The sequence below is a fragment of the Gossypium hirsutum genome, chromosome D04, assembly GCF_007990345.1.
Source record: "Gossypium hirsutum isolate 1008001.06 chromosome D04, Gossypium_hirsutum_v2.1, whole genome shotgun sequence".
Classification (NCBI taxonomy): domain Eukaryota; kingdom Viridiplantae; phylum Streptophyta; class Magnoliopsida; order Malvales; family Malvaceae; genus Gossypium; species Gossypium hirsutum.
The window spans coordinates 34,632,135-34,649,404 of NC_053440.1; positions in this window are offsets into that span (position 1 = coordinate 34,632,135).

The following is a 17,270-nucleotide window of genomic DNA, read 5'->3' on the forward strand; positions in this document are numbered from 1 at the left end:
ATACAAGCCTTCAAGTATGTCATGAAACACCTATATTTCCCCCACCGATGCTGGAACCAACTTTGCTATTTCATCCGCCTCTCTATTCGCCTCATGGAAAGTATGATGAAAGGTAATTTTTCGGTTTCTCAGTCATAAACCTCTCAGCTATAAACCATTGACACACCGAACCAAACATAACCAAATGGACTAAAGAGCCACATCCTACTTATTCAGCAACTGTACCAACTAGAGACAATCCGATTCCACCTTGAACTGCTTGAAACCAGTTGTCCAAGCTATTTCCATGCCATCAACAATACCCCACAACTCCGCTTGTAAAATATCATACACCTCGACATTTTTACAGACAGAGGCGAAGCTAGGGGGATGGCAGGGGCTCCGGCCCCCCTTAAAATGAAAAATTATTATTTAGGCCCTTTAAAATTTTTTAAAATATTAAATTAATAAAGGTAAAATTGCACTTTGGACCCCTAAAATTATAAATTATAAAAATTCAATTTAATCCTTTAAAAATTATAAAGATATAGACTATAAAAAATTAAAATTTCATTCGACTCCCCTAAAAAATTATTCTGGCTTTTACCCTACTTATAGAATCCAATGATCCATTCATAGCGGTCATCTCGCAACAACCCTCCCGCCGACACAAGTAGAATTAAAAAAAAAAAATTAATTCTGTTACTATTAGTTCTAATCCTTTTTTTTTAGAACTAATAGTAGCAGAATTTTAAAAAAAAATAACACATTCCACTGAGATGACCGCTATGAATGGATCATTGGATTCTATAAGTAGGGTAAAAGCCAGAATAATTGAATAAAGTTCAAGTCTCATGGCATTCTTGAACCAATTAACTCTATCATTGAATTCACTTCAATTCAGCTGAATGAATGTCCTTGAATGCTTCAAAGATGACTCTTGAATTGTCCATTGGCTAGCCAAATAGACACCAGCTCCTTAATGGTGTTTTGAATGCTTGATTTATTCTTTTGAAAGAGCAAAAACAACTGGTAGAAGAAAGGGTTGCTGCTGAATTTTAACGAGTATATAATGCTCTTTAAAACTTGCTTAAATGATGTATTAAACCCCTTTTGTAACAGCTCATTCTTTTGTATTCAAATAGCACTTGAAAACTAAAGCTTCAAGATCAATTCGATATTATAGTGAGTATCGCCCCGGAACTTTTTGGCCATTTTATTTGAATGAAACTTTGTTTCTTTGAGGTTAACTTCCTCTCTAATTTCATACAAGTCTCGAGTGACTTATCTAGTGTGCTAGTGGCGTCATCCTAAACTTGTTTCTGAACTTATCACCAACCCTGGTGTGGCGTTCGTCCATCTACATATACCTTCGGTTCCTGCTTTGCTAAGTAACGGGTTGAGTCCATCAACCTATTCCCATATTTCACCTTAAGCCATATAAGTTCCGGGGCGATACTGCTATAGTATCGAATCGATCTTGAAGCTTGAGTTCGTTTAACTATTCCACCTTCTAAATTATCTATCTCTCTTTATTTGTTACACCGAGCCCATCAAATTATCTATCTTATTTTCTTATAGCTGAACCTATCCATATCATAGTCAACCTATTGTGAACCTATTTCCTTCAATTTACTTCATATTTAGCCAATTACAAATAAACCATTCTTTTGGAATGATACTTTCTCGTCGACGATCGCGCATGCAAATACGATTTGAAATCAAACACGAGGTTGGATCGTATCATTTCTATTACAAAGTTTAATTTCACCTATTTATAGTGCTAGAATAGAGTAGCCGAATAGTCACTAGCATTGATCTTAATGTGCTAATTAAAAGCTAAAATAAAGTTCAAGTGTCTTGGCATTCTTGAACCAATTAACTCTATCATTGAATTCACTTCAATTCAGCTGAATGAATGTCCTTGAATGCTTGAAAGATGACTCTTGAATTGTCCATTGGCTAGCAGAATAGACACCAGCTCCTTAATGGTGTTTGGAATGCTTGATTTATTCTTTTGAAAGAGCAAAAACAACTGGTAGAAGAAAGGGTTGCTGCCGAATTTTAAAGAGTATATAATGTTCTTTAAAACCTGCTTAAATGATATATTAAACCCCCTTTATAACAGCTCCATCTTTTGTATTCAAATAGCACTTGAAAACTCAAGCTTCAAGATCGATTCGATATTATAGCGAGTATCGCCCCAGAACTTTTTGGCCATTTTATTTGAATGAAACTTTGTTTCTTTGAGGTTAACTTCCTCTCTAATTTCGTACAAGTCTCGAGTGACTTATCTAGTGTGCTAGTGGCGTCATCCCGAACTTGTTTCTGAACTTATCACCAACCCTGGTGTGGCGTTCGTCTATCTACATATACCTTCGGTTCCTGCGTTGCTAAGTAACGGGTTGAGTCCATCAACCTATTCCCATATTTCACCTTAAGCCAATAAGTTCCGGGGCGATACTGCTATAGTATCGAATCGATCTTGAAGCTTGAGTTCGTTTAACCATTACACCTTCTATATTATCTATCTCTCTTTATTTGTTACACCGAGCCCATCAAATTATCTATCTTATTTTCTTGTAGCTGAACCTATCCATATCATACTCAACCTATTGTGAACCTATTTCCTTCAATTTACTTCATATTTAGCCGATTACAAATAAACCATTCTTTTGGAACGATACTTTCTCGTCGACGATCGCGCACGCAAATACGACTTGAAATCAAACACGAGGTTGGATCGTATCATTTCTATTACAAAGTTTAATTTCACCTATTTATAGTGCTAGAATAGAGTAGCCGAATAGTCACAAGCATTGATCTTAATGTGCTAATTAAAAGCTAAAATAAAGTTCAAGTCTCTTGGCATTCTTGAACCAATTAACTCTATCATTGAATTCACTTCAATTCAGCTGAATGAAACTCCTTGAATGCTTGAAAGATGACTCTTGAATTGTCCCTTGGCTAGCCAAATAGACACCAGCTCCTTAATGGTGTTTTGAATGCTTGATTTATTCTTTTGAAAGAGCAAAAACAACTGGTAGAAGAAAGGGTTGCTGCCGAATTTTAAAGAGTATATAATGCTCTTTAAAACCTGCTTAAATGATATATTAAACACCCTTTATAACAGCTCCATCTTTTGTATTCAAATAGCACTTGAAAACTAAAGCTTCAAGATCGATTCAATATTATAGTGAGTATCGCCCCGAAACTTTTTGGCCATTTTATTTGAATGAAACTTTGTTTCTTTGAGGTTAACTTCCTCTCTAATTTATTACAAGTCTCGAGTGACTTATCTAGTGTGCTAGTGGCGTCATCCAGAACTTGTTTCTGAGCTTATCACCAACCTTGGTGTGGCGTTCGTCCATCTACATATACCTTCGATTCCTGCTTTGCTAAGTAACGGGTTGAGTCCATCAACCTATTCCCATATTTCACCTTAAGCCATATAAGTTCCGGGGCGATACTGCTATGTATCGAATCGATCTTGAAGCTTGAGTTCGTTTAACCATTCCACCTTCTATATTATCTATCTCTCTTTATTTGTTACACCGAGCCCATCAAATTATCTATCTTATTTTCTTGTAGCTGAACCTATCCATATCATACTCAACCTATTGTGAACCTATTTCCTTCAATTTACTTCATATTTAGCCGATTACAAATAAACCATTCTTTTGGAACGATACTTTCTCGTCGACGATCGCGCACGCAAATACGACTTGAAATCAAACACGAGGTTGGATCGTATCATTTCTATTACAAAGTCTAATTTCACCTATTTATAGTGCTAGAATAGAGTAGCCGAATAGTTACAAGCATTCATCTTAATGTGCTAATTAAAAGCTAAAATAAAGTTCAAGTATCTTGACATTCTTGAACCAATTAACTCTATCATTGAATTCACTTCAATTCAGCTGAATGAATGTCCTTGAATGCTTGAAAGATGACTCTTGAATTGTCCCTTGGGTTGCCAAGTAAACACCATCTCCTTAATGGTGGTTTGAATGCTTGATTTATTCTTTTGAAAGAGCAAAAACAACTGGTAGAAGAAAGGGTTGCTGCCGAATTTTAAAGAGTATATAATGCTCTTTAAAACATGCTTAAATGATGTATTAAACCCCCTTTGTAACAGCTCCTTCTTTTGTTTTCAAATAGCACTTGAAAACTCAAGCTTGAAGATCGATTCGATATTATAGCGAGTATCGCCCCGGAACTTTTTGGCCATTTTATTTGAATGAAACTTTGTTTCTTTGAGGTTAACTTCCTCTCTAATTTCGTACAAGTCTTGAGTGACTTATCTAGTGTGCTAGTGGCGTCATCCCAAACTTGTTTCTGAACTTATCACCAACCCTGGTGTGGCGTTCATCCATCTACATATACCTTCGGTTCCTACTTTGCTAAGTAACGGGTTGAGTCCATCAACCTATTCCCCTATTTCACCTTAAGCCATATAAGTTCCGCGGCAGTAATGCTATAGTATCGAATCTTTCTCGAAGCTTGAGTTCGTTTAACCATTCCACCTTCTATATTATCTATCTCTCTTTATTTGTTACACCGAGCCCATCAAATTATCTATCTTATTTTCATGTAGCTGAACCTATCCATATCATACTCAACCTATTGTGAACCTATTTCCTTCAATTTACTTCATATGTAGCCAATTACAAATAAACCATTCTGTTGGAATGATACTTTCTCGTTGACGATCGCGTACGCAAATACGACTTGAAATCAAACACGAGGTTGGATCGTATCATTTCTATTACAAAGTTTAATTTCACCTATTTATAGTGCTAGAATAGAGTAGCCGAATAGTCACAAGCATTGATCTAATGTGCTAATTAAAAGCTAAAATAAAGTTCAAGTCTCTTGGCATTCTTGAACCAATTAACTCTATCATTGAATTCACTTCAATTCAGCTGAATGAATGTCCTTGAATGCTTGAAAGATGACTCTTGAATTGTCCCTTGGCTAGCCAAATAGACACCAGCTCCTTAATGGTGTTTGGAATGCTTGATTTATTCTTTTGAAAGAGCAAAAACAACTGGTAGAAGAAAGGGTTGCTGCCGAATTTTAAAGAGTATATCATGCTCTTTAAAACTTGCTTAAATGATATATTAAACACCCTTTATAACAACTCCATCTTTTGTATTCAAATAGCACTTGAAAACTCAAGCTTCAAGATCGATTCAATATTATAGTGAGTATCGCCCCGGAACTTTTTGGCCATTTTATTTGAATGAAACTTTGTTTCTTTGAGGTTAACTTCCTCTCTAATTTCGTACAAGTCTCGAGTGACTTATCTAGTGTGCTAGTGGCGTCATCGAGAACTTGTTTCTGAGCTTATCACCAACCCTGGTGTGGCGTTCGTCCATCTACATATACCTTCGGTTCCTGTTTTGCTATGTAACGTGTTGAGTCCATCAACCTATTCCCATATTTCACCTTAAGCCTTATAAGTTCCGGGGCGATACTGCTATAGTATCGAATTGATCTTGAAGCTAGAGTTCGTTTAACCATTCTACCTTCTATATTATCTATCTCTCTTTATTTGTTACACCGAGCCCATCAAATTATCTATCTTATTTTCTTGTAGCTGAACCTATCCATATCATACTCAACCTATTGTGAACCTATTTCCTTCAATTTACTTCATATTTAGCCGATTACAAATAAACCATTCTTTTGGAACGATACTTTCTCGTCGACGATCGCGCACGCAAATACGACTTGAAATCAAACACGAGGTTGGATCGTATCATTTCTATTACAAAGTTTAATTTCACCTATTCATAGTGCTAGAATAGAGTAGCCGAATAGTCACAAGCGTTGATCTTAATGTGCTAATTAAAAGCTAAAATAAAGTTCAAGTGTCTTGGCATTCTTGAACCAATTAACTCTATCATTGAATTCACTTCAATTCAGCTGAATGAATGTCCTTGAATGCTTGGAAGATGACTCTTGAATTGTCCATTGGCTAGCCAAATAGACACCAGCTCCTTAATGGTGTTTGGAATGCTTGATTTATTCTTTTGAAAGAGCAAAAACAACTGGTAGAAGAAAGGGTTGCTGCCGAATTTTAAAGAGTATATAATGTTCTTTAAAACCTGCTTAAATGATATATTAAACCCCCTTTATAACAGCTCCATCTTTTGTATTCAAATAGCACTTGAAAACTAAAGCTTCAAGATCGATTCGATATTATAGCGAGTATCGCCCCGGAACTTTTTGGCCATTTTATTTGAATGAAACTTTGTTTCTTTGAGGTTAACTTCCTCTCTAATTTCGTACAACTCTCGAGTGACTTATCTAGTGTGCTAGTGGCGTCATCCCGAACTTGTTTCTGATCTTATCACCAACCCTGGTGTGGCGTTCGTCGATCTACATATACCTTCGGTTCCTGCTTTGCTAAATAACGGGTTGAGTCCATCAACCTATTCCCATATTTCACCTTAAGCCATATAAGTTCCGGGGTGATACTGCTATAGTATCGAATCGATCTTGAAGCTTGAGTTCGTTTAACCATTCCACCTTCTATATTATCTATCTCTCTTTATTTGTTACACCGAGCCCATCAAATTATCTATCTTATTTTCTTGTAGCTGAACCTATCCATATCATACTCAACCTATTGTGAACCTATTTCCTTCAATTTACTTCATATTTAGCCGATTACAAAGAAACCATTCTTTTGGAACGATACTTTCTCGTCGACGATCGCGCACGCAAATACGACTTGAAATCAAACACGAGGTTGGATCGTATCATTTCTATTACAAAGTTTAATTTCACCTATTTATAGTGCTAGAATAGAGTAGCCGAATAGTCACAAGCATTGATCTTAATGTGCTAATTAAAAGCTAAAATAAAGTTCAAGTCTCTTGGCATTCTTGAACCAATTAACTCTATCATTGAATTCACTTCAATTCAGCTGAATGAATGTCCTTGAATGCTTGAAAGATGACTCTTGAATTGTCCATTGGCTAGCAGAATAGACACCAGCTCCTTAATGGTGTTTGGAATGCTTGATTTATTCTTTTGAAAGAGCAAAAACAACTGGTAGAAGAAAGGGTTGCTGCCGAATTTTAAAGAGTATATAATGCTCTTTAAAACCTGCTTAAATGATATATTAAACACCCTTTATAACAGCTCCATCTTTTGTATTCAAATAGCACTTGAAAACTAAAGCTTCAAGATCGATAAAATATTATAGTGAGTATTGCCCCGGAACTTTTTGGCCATTTTATTTGAATGAAACTTTGTTTCTTTGAGGTTAACTTCCTCTCTAATTTCGTACAAGTCTCGAGTGACTTATCTAGTGTGCTAGTGGCGTCATCCAGAACTTGTTTCTGAGCTTATCACCAGCCCTGGTGTGGCGTTCGTCCATCTACATATACCTTCGATTCCTGCTTTGCTAAGTAACGGGTTGAGTCCATCAACCTATTCCCATATTTCACCTTAAGTCATATAAGTTCCGGGGCGATACTGCTATAGTATCGAATCGATCTTAAAGCTTGAGTTCGTTTAACCATTCCACCTTCTATATTATCTATCTCTCTTTATTTGTTACACCGAGCCCATCAAATTATCTATCTTATTTTCTCGTAGCTGAACCTATCCATATCATACTCAACCTATTGTGAACCTATTTCCTTCAATTTACTTCATATTTAGCCGATTACAAATAAACCATTCTTTTGGAACGATACTTTCTCGTCGACGATCGCGCGCGCAGATACGACTTGAAATCAAACACGAGGTTGGATCGTATCATTTCTATTACAAAGTCTAATTTCACCTATTTATAGTGCTAGAATAGAGTAGCCGAATAGTTGTGACAACCCAAATTAGACCCTGGTCGGAATGTGCTTTCGAGACCACATTACCGAGCCAAAAATTTATTTTCGTGTTTTAATTGCATAAATTGTTGTGTGACAGTGAATATATGAGAAATTAAATGCTTAATATTAGCATTAGGATTGTGAATTAATTCAAAAAGGACCTAGTTGACGAAGTTAGAAAAGATGATAGATGAATTATAAGGAGTAATTAATAATAGGGTGAGGAAGCATGGCTTTGCATGTCAAATTGCCCATAAAATTCATGGTGGCCGGCCAAGGAGTGATGATGCTCCACTCATTCTAATTTAATATGTTTTCTTTTGGTGAACAAATGATGGGGATAATAATAGAAAAGGGAACAAAAAAAATGGGTGTCATACTTGCCATCTCCTAGCCGAAAAACCAAGAAAAAGAAGGGGAGAAAAAAAACTTGGAAAGAATTCGGCCATTGCTTGTGCCTAGGAGGAGTGTTTGATGTTGTGGCATGAAAAATGAGGGAGTTTGAATGCTTAATAAGGAGGGAAGAAGGAGTGTTCATGTTTTCTTTCTTTTGCAATTGTTCTAACTAGAGGAAGAAGAGGAAGCAAGATTCGGCCAAGGTGGTCCTTTAAGTGGATTAAGGTATGTTAATGCTCTATCATTGAAAATCTTTGTATATTTGGAGTGGCCATCAAGTATAGAAGCTAGCTCATGGCAAATGTTTTTTTTTGTAAAGTTAAGAAGATGACATTCGGCCATGGATGGTTGTATTTCTTTGATGTCGTTTTTGATGCTTTAGGGTATTGAGGGTTGATTATAGATGAGGTGAGTTTCTTGATTTAAAATTTGATGGATGTTAAGCTAGTTAGGCAACCAAAGGTTCAATATTTTTGTTATGTGGTTATATGTGCATTTCGGCCATGGTCTTTGTTTGAATTTGAGATTTGTAATGTGATTTTCCTAAATTGTCTATGAATTTTTGGTTGTTGATTTCATGGTAATGGTATATTGAATCCATGACTTGAATCCATGAAAATTTAGTAAGGTTGCATTCGGCAACTTGCTTGGAATTAAAAATTGATGTCTAAGCTTAGGTGATTTCGATGATGATATATATATATTCATAAGTATATTTAGTTGATTCGGCTTTGGTAGTTGCATGAGGTTATTAGCCGAATATACTAACATACATATACATGTGAAATTGGATTGTAAATATTTAGCAAGGTGGTTAAACTAGTTAAATTATTGATTTAGCTCAAGGAGTTAAAGGAGGTGAATCGAGCAAAGGCAAAGAAAAGGTTATCGAGTAGCCGAGTTGGAACCGTCTTACCCAACACGAGGTAAGTCATTAAGCATGTAGTTGGTATTATTTCAATGGTCATAATGTTATGGATTGATGCTGAATGGGATGAATAAATATACATATATATATGCATGTACGTATGTGATGATGAAATTGTTGAATGAAAGAAAAGAGGTAAGATGTACTGAGTTGTTGATCTCGGCACTAAACGTGCGGGATAACCATTTATGACCATGAGATTGGCGCTAAGTGCGCGGGATTAAATTGTACAGCACTAAGTGTGCGGTTTGACTATGTTGCACTAAGTGTGCGAAATGAATATGATGCACTAAGTGTGCGAATTGACCATGCGGCACTAAGTGTGCGAGTTTGACTATGTAGCACTAAGTGTGCGATTTGATTACGTAGCACTAAGTGTGCGAGTTGATTATATAGCACTGAGTGTTCGGGCTCAATATACATTCGTGAATCATTATGGACACTATGTGTGCGACACTATTGAGTCGATCGCGGACAGCGGATCGGGTAAGTGTCTTGAGTACATGGCTAATATGTGCTATGCTTATACTTGGTGTTGAGCTCGGTAAGTTGAACCTATGTGACAACTATACTTGAAGTCACGTACATAAAATTTATCGTAGGATGGGTGAAAGGCCGTTTTGTTGTTTGATTGTAACGAAAATAAATTGATTTATGGAAATGCTTCAATGTCCTATTGATGAGTATATGGATTGTGAATGCATGAATTGATATGAAATTGAATCGATAGGTTGGAGGAACTATGGTATGGTTCGGTATGGATGGAGTAAATTGTCTCGTTCCATTCTGTTTCCTCTTGTGATAATGTTATTGATGGATGGTAGTGCATTGCTTATGACTTACTGAGTTATAAACTCACTCGGTGTTTCCTTGTCACCCATTATAGGTTGCTTGGACTCATCTATTTTTGCGGGGTCAGGCCGTCATCGAAGTCATCACACCGGATAGCAAGTTTTGGTACTTTCTTCTTAGTTGGCTTAGAAGAACATTTTGGCATGTATAAGCTATTACGTTGTGTTTGAATTTTGGCATGTAAACTTTAAGCCATGCGGAAATGGCACGAATGTTCGATTGAGTTGGATCAAGGGTAGGCATGAGATGGACCTAGTCACTTTCGTAACAGATGCTGGCAGCAGCAGTGTCATGAGATTGAAAAATCACTAAAAATAGTAGAAGTGGAATTAATTGATGAATAAATTATGTAATCGAAGCTCGATGAGTCTGCTTTCATGAGGAAGTAACGAAAAGATCATATGGGCAGTATATTAAGAGATAATCAGATTATAGTGGGACAGGGCCAGAACGGTTTCTGGATTCCCTGCTCCGACTTTGGAAATTCATTATAAATTAACCAGAGATAATTAGGGGTCGTACTATATATGTACAGATTCCTCTCTGAGTCTAGTTTTCATAGAAACAAACGGCATCAGTATTGAAGCCCCGTGCAGGGAGATATCCAATCGTAATGGGAAAAGGTCAGTGTAGTCGACCCCTGCAACTTGGGAGATTTTGACTAATAAACTGTACTAATTGGCCCGACCAAAAATTCTGGAAAAAATTACATAGATGGGAACATGAGTCTAGTTTCTGGGAAAAATTACGGAACTGATTTTTGAGTTACGAAACTCAAGATATGATTTTTAAAACGACTAGTACACAGATTGGGCAGTGTCTGGAAAATAAATTTTATAAGGGGTTAAAGTCAGTTAACACCTCGTGTTCGACTCCGGTGTCGGTTTCGGGTTCGGGGTGTTACAGGAACTTTTTGGCCATTTTATTTGAATGAAACTTTGTTTCTTTGAGGTTAACTTCCTCTCTAATTTCGTACAAGTCTCGAGTGACTTATCTAGTGTGCTAGTGGCGTCATCCAGAACTTGTTTCTGAGCTTATCACCAACCCTGGTGTGGCGTTCGTCCATCTACATATACCTTCGGTTCCTGCTTTGCTATGTAACGTGTTGAGTCCATCAACCTATTCCCATATTTCACCTTAAGCCTTATAAGTTCCGGGGCGATACTGCTATAGTATCGAATTGATCTTGAAGCTTGAGTTCGTTTAACCATTCCACCTTCTATATTATCTATCTCTCTTTATTTGTTACACCGAGCCCATCAAATTATCTATCTTATTTTCTTGTAGCTGAACCTATCCATATCATACTCAACCTATTGTGAACCTATTTCCTTCAATTTAGTTCATATTTAGCCGATTACAAATAAACCATTCTTTTGGAACGATACTTTCTCGTCGACGATCGCGCACGCAAATACGACTTGAAATAAAACACGAGGTTGGATCGTATCATTTCTATTACAAAGTTTAATTTCACCTATTTATAGTGCTAGAATAGAGTAGCCGAATAGTCACAAGCATTCATCTTAATGTGCTAATTAAAAGCTAAAATAAAGTTCAAGTCTCTTGGCATTCTTGAACCAATTAACTCTATCATTGAATTCACTTCAATTCAGCTGAATGAATGTCCATGAATGCTTGAAAGATGACTCTTGAATTGTCCATTGGCTAGCCAAATAGACACCAGCTCCTTAATGGTGTTTGGAATGCTTGATTTATTCTTTTGAAAGAGCAAAAACAACTGGTAGAAGAAAGGGTTGCTGCCGAATTTTAAAGAGTATATAATGTTCTTTAAAACCTGCTTAAATGATATATTAAACCCCCTTTATAACAGCTCCATCTTTTGTATTCAAATAGCACTTGAAAACTCAAGCTTCAAGATCGATTCGATATTATAGCGAGTATCACCCCGGAACTTTTTGGCCATTTTATTTGAATGAAACTTTGTTTCTTTGAGGTTAACTTCCTCTCTAATTTCGTAAAAGTCTGGAATGACTTATCTAGTGTGCTAGTGGCGTCATCCCGAACTTGTTTCTGAACTTATCACCAACCCTGGTGTGGCGTTCGTCCATCTACATATACCTTCGGTTCCTGCTTTGCTATGTAACGTGTTGAGTCCATCAACCTATTCCCATATTTCACCTTAAGCCTTATAAGTTCCGGGGCGATACTGCTATAGTATCGAATTGATCTTGAAGCTTGAGTTCGTTTAACCATTCCACCTTCTATATTATCTATCTCTCTTTATTTGTTACACCGAGCCCATCAAATTATCTATCTTATTTTCTTGTAGCTGAACCTATCCATATCATACTCAACCCATTGTGAACCTATTTCCTTCAATTTACTTCATATTTAGCCGATTACAAATAAACCATTCTTTTGGAACGATACTTTCTCGTCGACGATCGCGCACGCAAATACGACTTGAAATCAAACACGAGGTTGGATCGTATCATTTCTATTACAAAGTTTAATTTCACCTATTTATAGTGCTAGAATAGAGTAGCCGAATAGTCACAAGCATTGATCTTAATGTGCTAATTAAAAGCTAAAATAAAGTGAAGTCTCTTGGCATTCTTGAACCAATTAACTCTATCATTGAATTCATTTCAATTCAGCTGAATGAATGTCCTTGAATGCTTGAAAGATGACTCTTGAATTGTCCCTTGGCTAGCCAAATGACACCAGCTCCTTAATGGTGTTTTGAATGCTTGATTTATTCTTTTGAAAGAGCAAAAACAACTGGTAGAAGAAAGGGTTGCTGCCGAATTTTAAAGAGTATATAATGCTCTTTAAAACCTGCTTAAATGATATATTAAACACCCTTTATAACAGCTCCATCTTTTGTATTCAAATAGCACTTGAAAACTAAAGCTTCAAGATCGATTCAATATTATAGTGAGTATCACCCCGGAACTTTTTGGCCATTTTATTTGAATGAAACTTTGTTTCTTTGAGGTTAACTTCCTCTCTAATTTCGTACAAGTCTCGAGTGACTTATCTAGTGTGCTAGTGGCGTCATCGAGAACTTGTTTCTGAGCTTATCACCAACCCTGGTGTGGCGTTCGTCCATCTACATATACCTTCGGTTCCTGCTTTGCTATGTAACGTGTTGAGTCCATCAACCTATTCCCATATTTCACCTTAAGCCTTATAAGTTCCGGGGCGATACTGCTATAGTATCGAATTGATCTTGAAGCTAGAGTTCGTTTAACCATTCTACCTTCTATATTATCTATCTCTCTTTATTTGTTACACCGAGCCCATCAAATTATCTATCTTATTTTCTTGTAGCTGAACCTATCCATATCATACTCAACCTATTGTGAACCTATTTCCTTCAATTTACTTCATATTTAGCCGATTACAATAAACCATTCTTTTGGAACGATACTTTCTCGTCGACGATCGCGCACGCAAATACGACTTGAAATCAAACACGAGGTTGGATCGTATCATTTCTATTACAAAGTTTAATTTCACCTATTTATAGTGCTAGAATAGAGTAGCCGAATAGTCACAAGCGTTGATCTTAATGTGCTAATTAAAAGCTAAAATAAAGTTCAAGTGTCTTGGCATTCTTGAACCAATTAACTCTATCATTGAATTCACTTCAATTCAGCTGAATGAATGTCCTTGAATGCTTGAAAGATGACTCTTGAATTGTCCATTGGCTAGCCAAATAGACACCAGCTCCTTAATGGTGTTTGGAATGCTTGATTTATTCTTTTGAAAGAGCGAAAACAACTGGTAGAAGAAAGGGTTGCTGCCGAATTTTAAAGAGTATATAATGTTCTTTAAAACCTGCTTAAATGATATATTAAACCCCCTTTATAACAGCTCCATCTTTTGTATTCAAATAGCACTTGAAAACTAAAGCTTCAAGATCGATTCGATATTATAGCGAGTATCGCCCCGGAACTTTTTGGCCATTTTATTTGAATGAAACTTTGTTTCTTTGAGGTTAACTTCCTCTCTAATTTCGTACAACTCTCGAGTGACTTATCTAGTGTGCTAGTGGCGTCATCCCGAACTTGTTTCTGATCTTATCACCAACCCTGGTGTGGCGTTCGTCGATCTACATATACCTTCGGTTCCTGCTTTGCTAAGTAACGGGTTGAGTCCATCAACCTATTCCATATTTCACCTTAAGCCATATAAGTTCCGGGGCGATACTGCTATAGTATCGAATCGATCTTGAAGCTTGAGTTCGTTTAACCATTCCACCTTCTATATTATCTATCTCTCTTTATTTGTTACAGCGAGCCCATCAAATTATCTATCTTATTTTCTTGTAGCTGAACCTATCCATATCATACTCAACCTATTGTGAACCTATTTCCTTCAATTTACTTCATATTTAGCCGATTACAAATAAACCATTCTTTTGGAACGATACTTTCTCGTCGACGATCGCGCACGCAAATACGACTTGAAATCAAACACGAGGTTGGATCGTATCATTTCTATTACAAAGTTTAATTTCACCTATTTATAGTGCTAGAATAGAGTAGCCGAATAGTCACAAGCATTGATCTAATGTGCTAATTAAAAGCTAAAATAAAGTTCAAGTCTCTTGGCATTCTTGAACCAATTAACTCTATCATTGAATTCACTTCAATTCAGCTGAATGAATGTCCTTGAATGCTTGAAAGATGACTCTTGAATTGTCCCTTGGCTAGCCAAATAGACACCAGCTCCTTAATGGTGTTTTGAATGCTTGATTTATTCTTTTGGAAGAGCCAAAACAACTGGTAGAAGAAAGGGTTGCTGCCGAATTTTAAAGAGTATATAATGCTCTTTAAAACATGCTTAAATGATATATTAAACACCCTTTATAACAGCTCCATCTTTTGTATTCAAATAGCACTTGAAAACTAAAGCTTCAAGATCGATTCAATATTATAGTGAGTATCGCCCCGGAACTTTTTGGCCATTTTATTTGAATGAAACTTTGTTTCTTTGAGGTTAACTTCCTCTCTAATTTCGTACAAGTCTCGAGTGACTTATCTAGTGTACTAGTGGCGTAATCCTGAACTTGTTTCTAAACTTATCACCAACCCTGGTGTGGCGTTCATCCATCTACATATACCTTCGGTTCCTGCTTTGCTATGTAACGTGTTGAGTCCATCAACCTATTCCCATATTTCACCTTAAGCCTTATAAGTTCCGGGGCGATACTGCTATAGTATCGAATTGATCTTGAAGCTTGAGTTCGTTTAACTATTCCACCTTCTATATTATCTATCTCTCTTTATTTGTTACACCGAGCCCATCAAATTATCTATCTTATTTTCTTGTAGCTGAACCTATCCATATCATACTCAACCTATTGTGAACCTATTTCCTTCAATTTACTTCATATTTAGCCGATTACAAATAAACCATTCTTTTGGAATGATACTTTCTCGTCGACGATCGCGCACGCAAATACGACTTGAAATCAAACACGAGGTTGGATCGTATCATTTCTATTACAAAGTTTAATTTCACCTATTTATAGTGCTAGAATAGAGTAGCCGAATAGTCACAAGCGTTGATCTTAATGTGCTAATTAAAAGCTAAAATAAAGTTCAAGTGTCTTGGCATTCTTGAACCAATTAACTCTATCATTGAATTCACTTCAATTCAGCTGAATGAATGTCCTTGAATGCTTGAAAGATGACTCTTGAATTGTCCATTGGCTAGCCAAATAGACACCAGCTCCTTAATGGTGTTTGGAATGCTTGATTTATTCTTTTGAAAGAGCAAAAACAACTGGTAGAAGAAAGGGTTGCTGCCGAATTTTTAAGAGTATATAATGTTCTTTAAAACCTGCTTAAATGATATATTAAACCCCCTTTATAACAGCTCCATCTTTTGTATTCAAATAGCACTTGAAAACTCAAGCTTCAAGATCGATTCGATATTATAGCGAGTATCGCCCCGGAACTTTTTGGCCATTTTATTTGAATGAAACTTTGTTTCTTTGAGGTTAAGTTCCTCTCTAATTTCGTACAAGTCTCGAGTGACTTATCTAGTGTGCTAGTGGCGTCATCCCGAACTTGTTTCTGAACTTATCACCAACCCTGGTGTGGCGTTCGTCCATCTACATATACCTTCGGTTCCTGCTTTGCTAAGTAACGGGTTAAGTCCATCAACCTATTCCCATATTTCACCTTAAGCCATATAAGTTCCGGGGCGATACTGCTATAGTATCGAATCGATCTTGAAGCTTGAGTTCGTTTAACCATTCCACCTTCTATATTATCTATCTCTCTTTATTTGTTACACCGAGCCCATCAAATTATCTATCTTATTTTCTTGTAGCTGAACCTATCCATATCATACTCAACCTATTGTGAACCTATTTCTTTCAATTTACTTCATATTTAGCCGATTACAAATAAACCATTCTTTTGGAACGATACTTTCTCGTCGACGATCGCGCACGCAAATACGACTTGAAATCAAACACGAGGTTGGATCGTATCATTTCTATTACAAAGTTTAATTTCACCTATTTATAGTGCTAGAATAGAGTAGCCGAATAGTCACAAGCATTCATCTTAATGTGCTAATTAAAAGCTAAAATAAAGTTCAAGTATCTTGGCATTCTTGAACCAATTAACTCTATCATTGAATTCACTTCAATTCAGCTGAATGAATGTCCTTGAATGCTTGAAAGATGACTCTTGAATTGTCCCTTGGCTTGCCAAGTAAACACCAGCTCCTTAATGGTGGTTTGAATGCTTGATTTATTCTTTTGAAAGAGCAAAAACAACTGGTAGAAGAAAGGGTTACTGCCGAATTTTAAAGAGTATATAATGCTCTTTAAAACTTGCTTAAATGATGTATTAAACCCCCTTTGTAACAGCTCCTTCTTTTGTTTTCAAATAGCACTTGAAAACTCAAGCTTCAAGATCGATTCGATATTATAGCGAGTATCGCCCCGGAACTTTTTGGCCATTTTATTTGAATGAAACTTTGTTTCTTTGAGGTTAACTTCCTCTCTAATTTCGTACAAGTCTGGAGTGACTTATCTAGTGTGCTAGTGGCGTCATCCCAAACTTGTTTCTGAACTTATCACCAACCCTGGTGTGGCGTTCATCCATCTACATATACCTTCGGTTCCTGCTTTGCTAAGTAACGGGTTGAGTCCATCAACCTATTCCCATATTTCACCTTAAGCCATATAAGTTCTAGGGCGATACTGCTATAGTATTGAATCGATCTTGAAGCTTGAGTTCGTTTAACCATTCCACCTTCTATATTATCTATCTCTC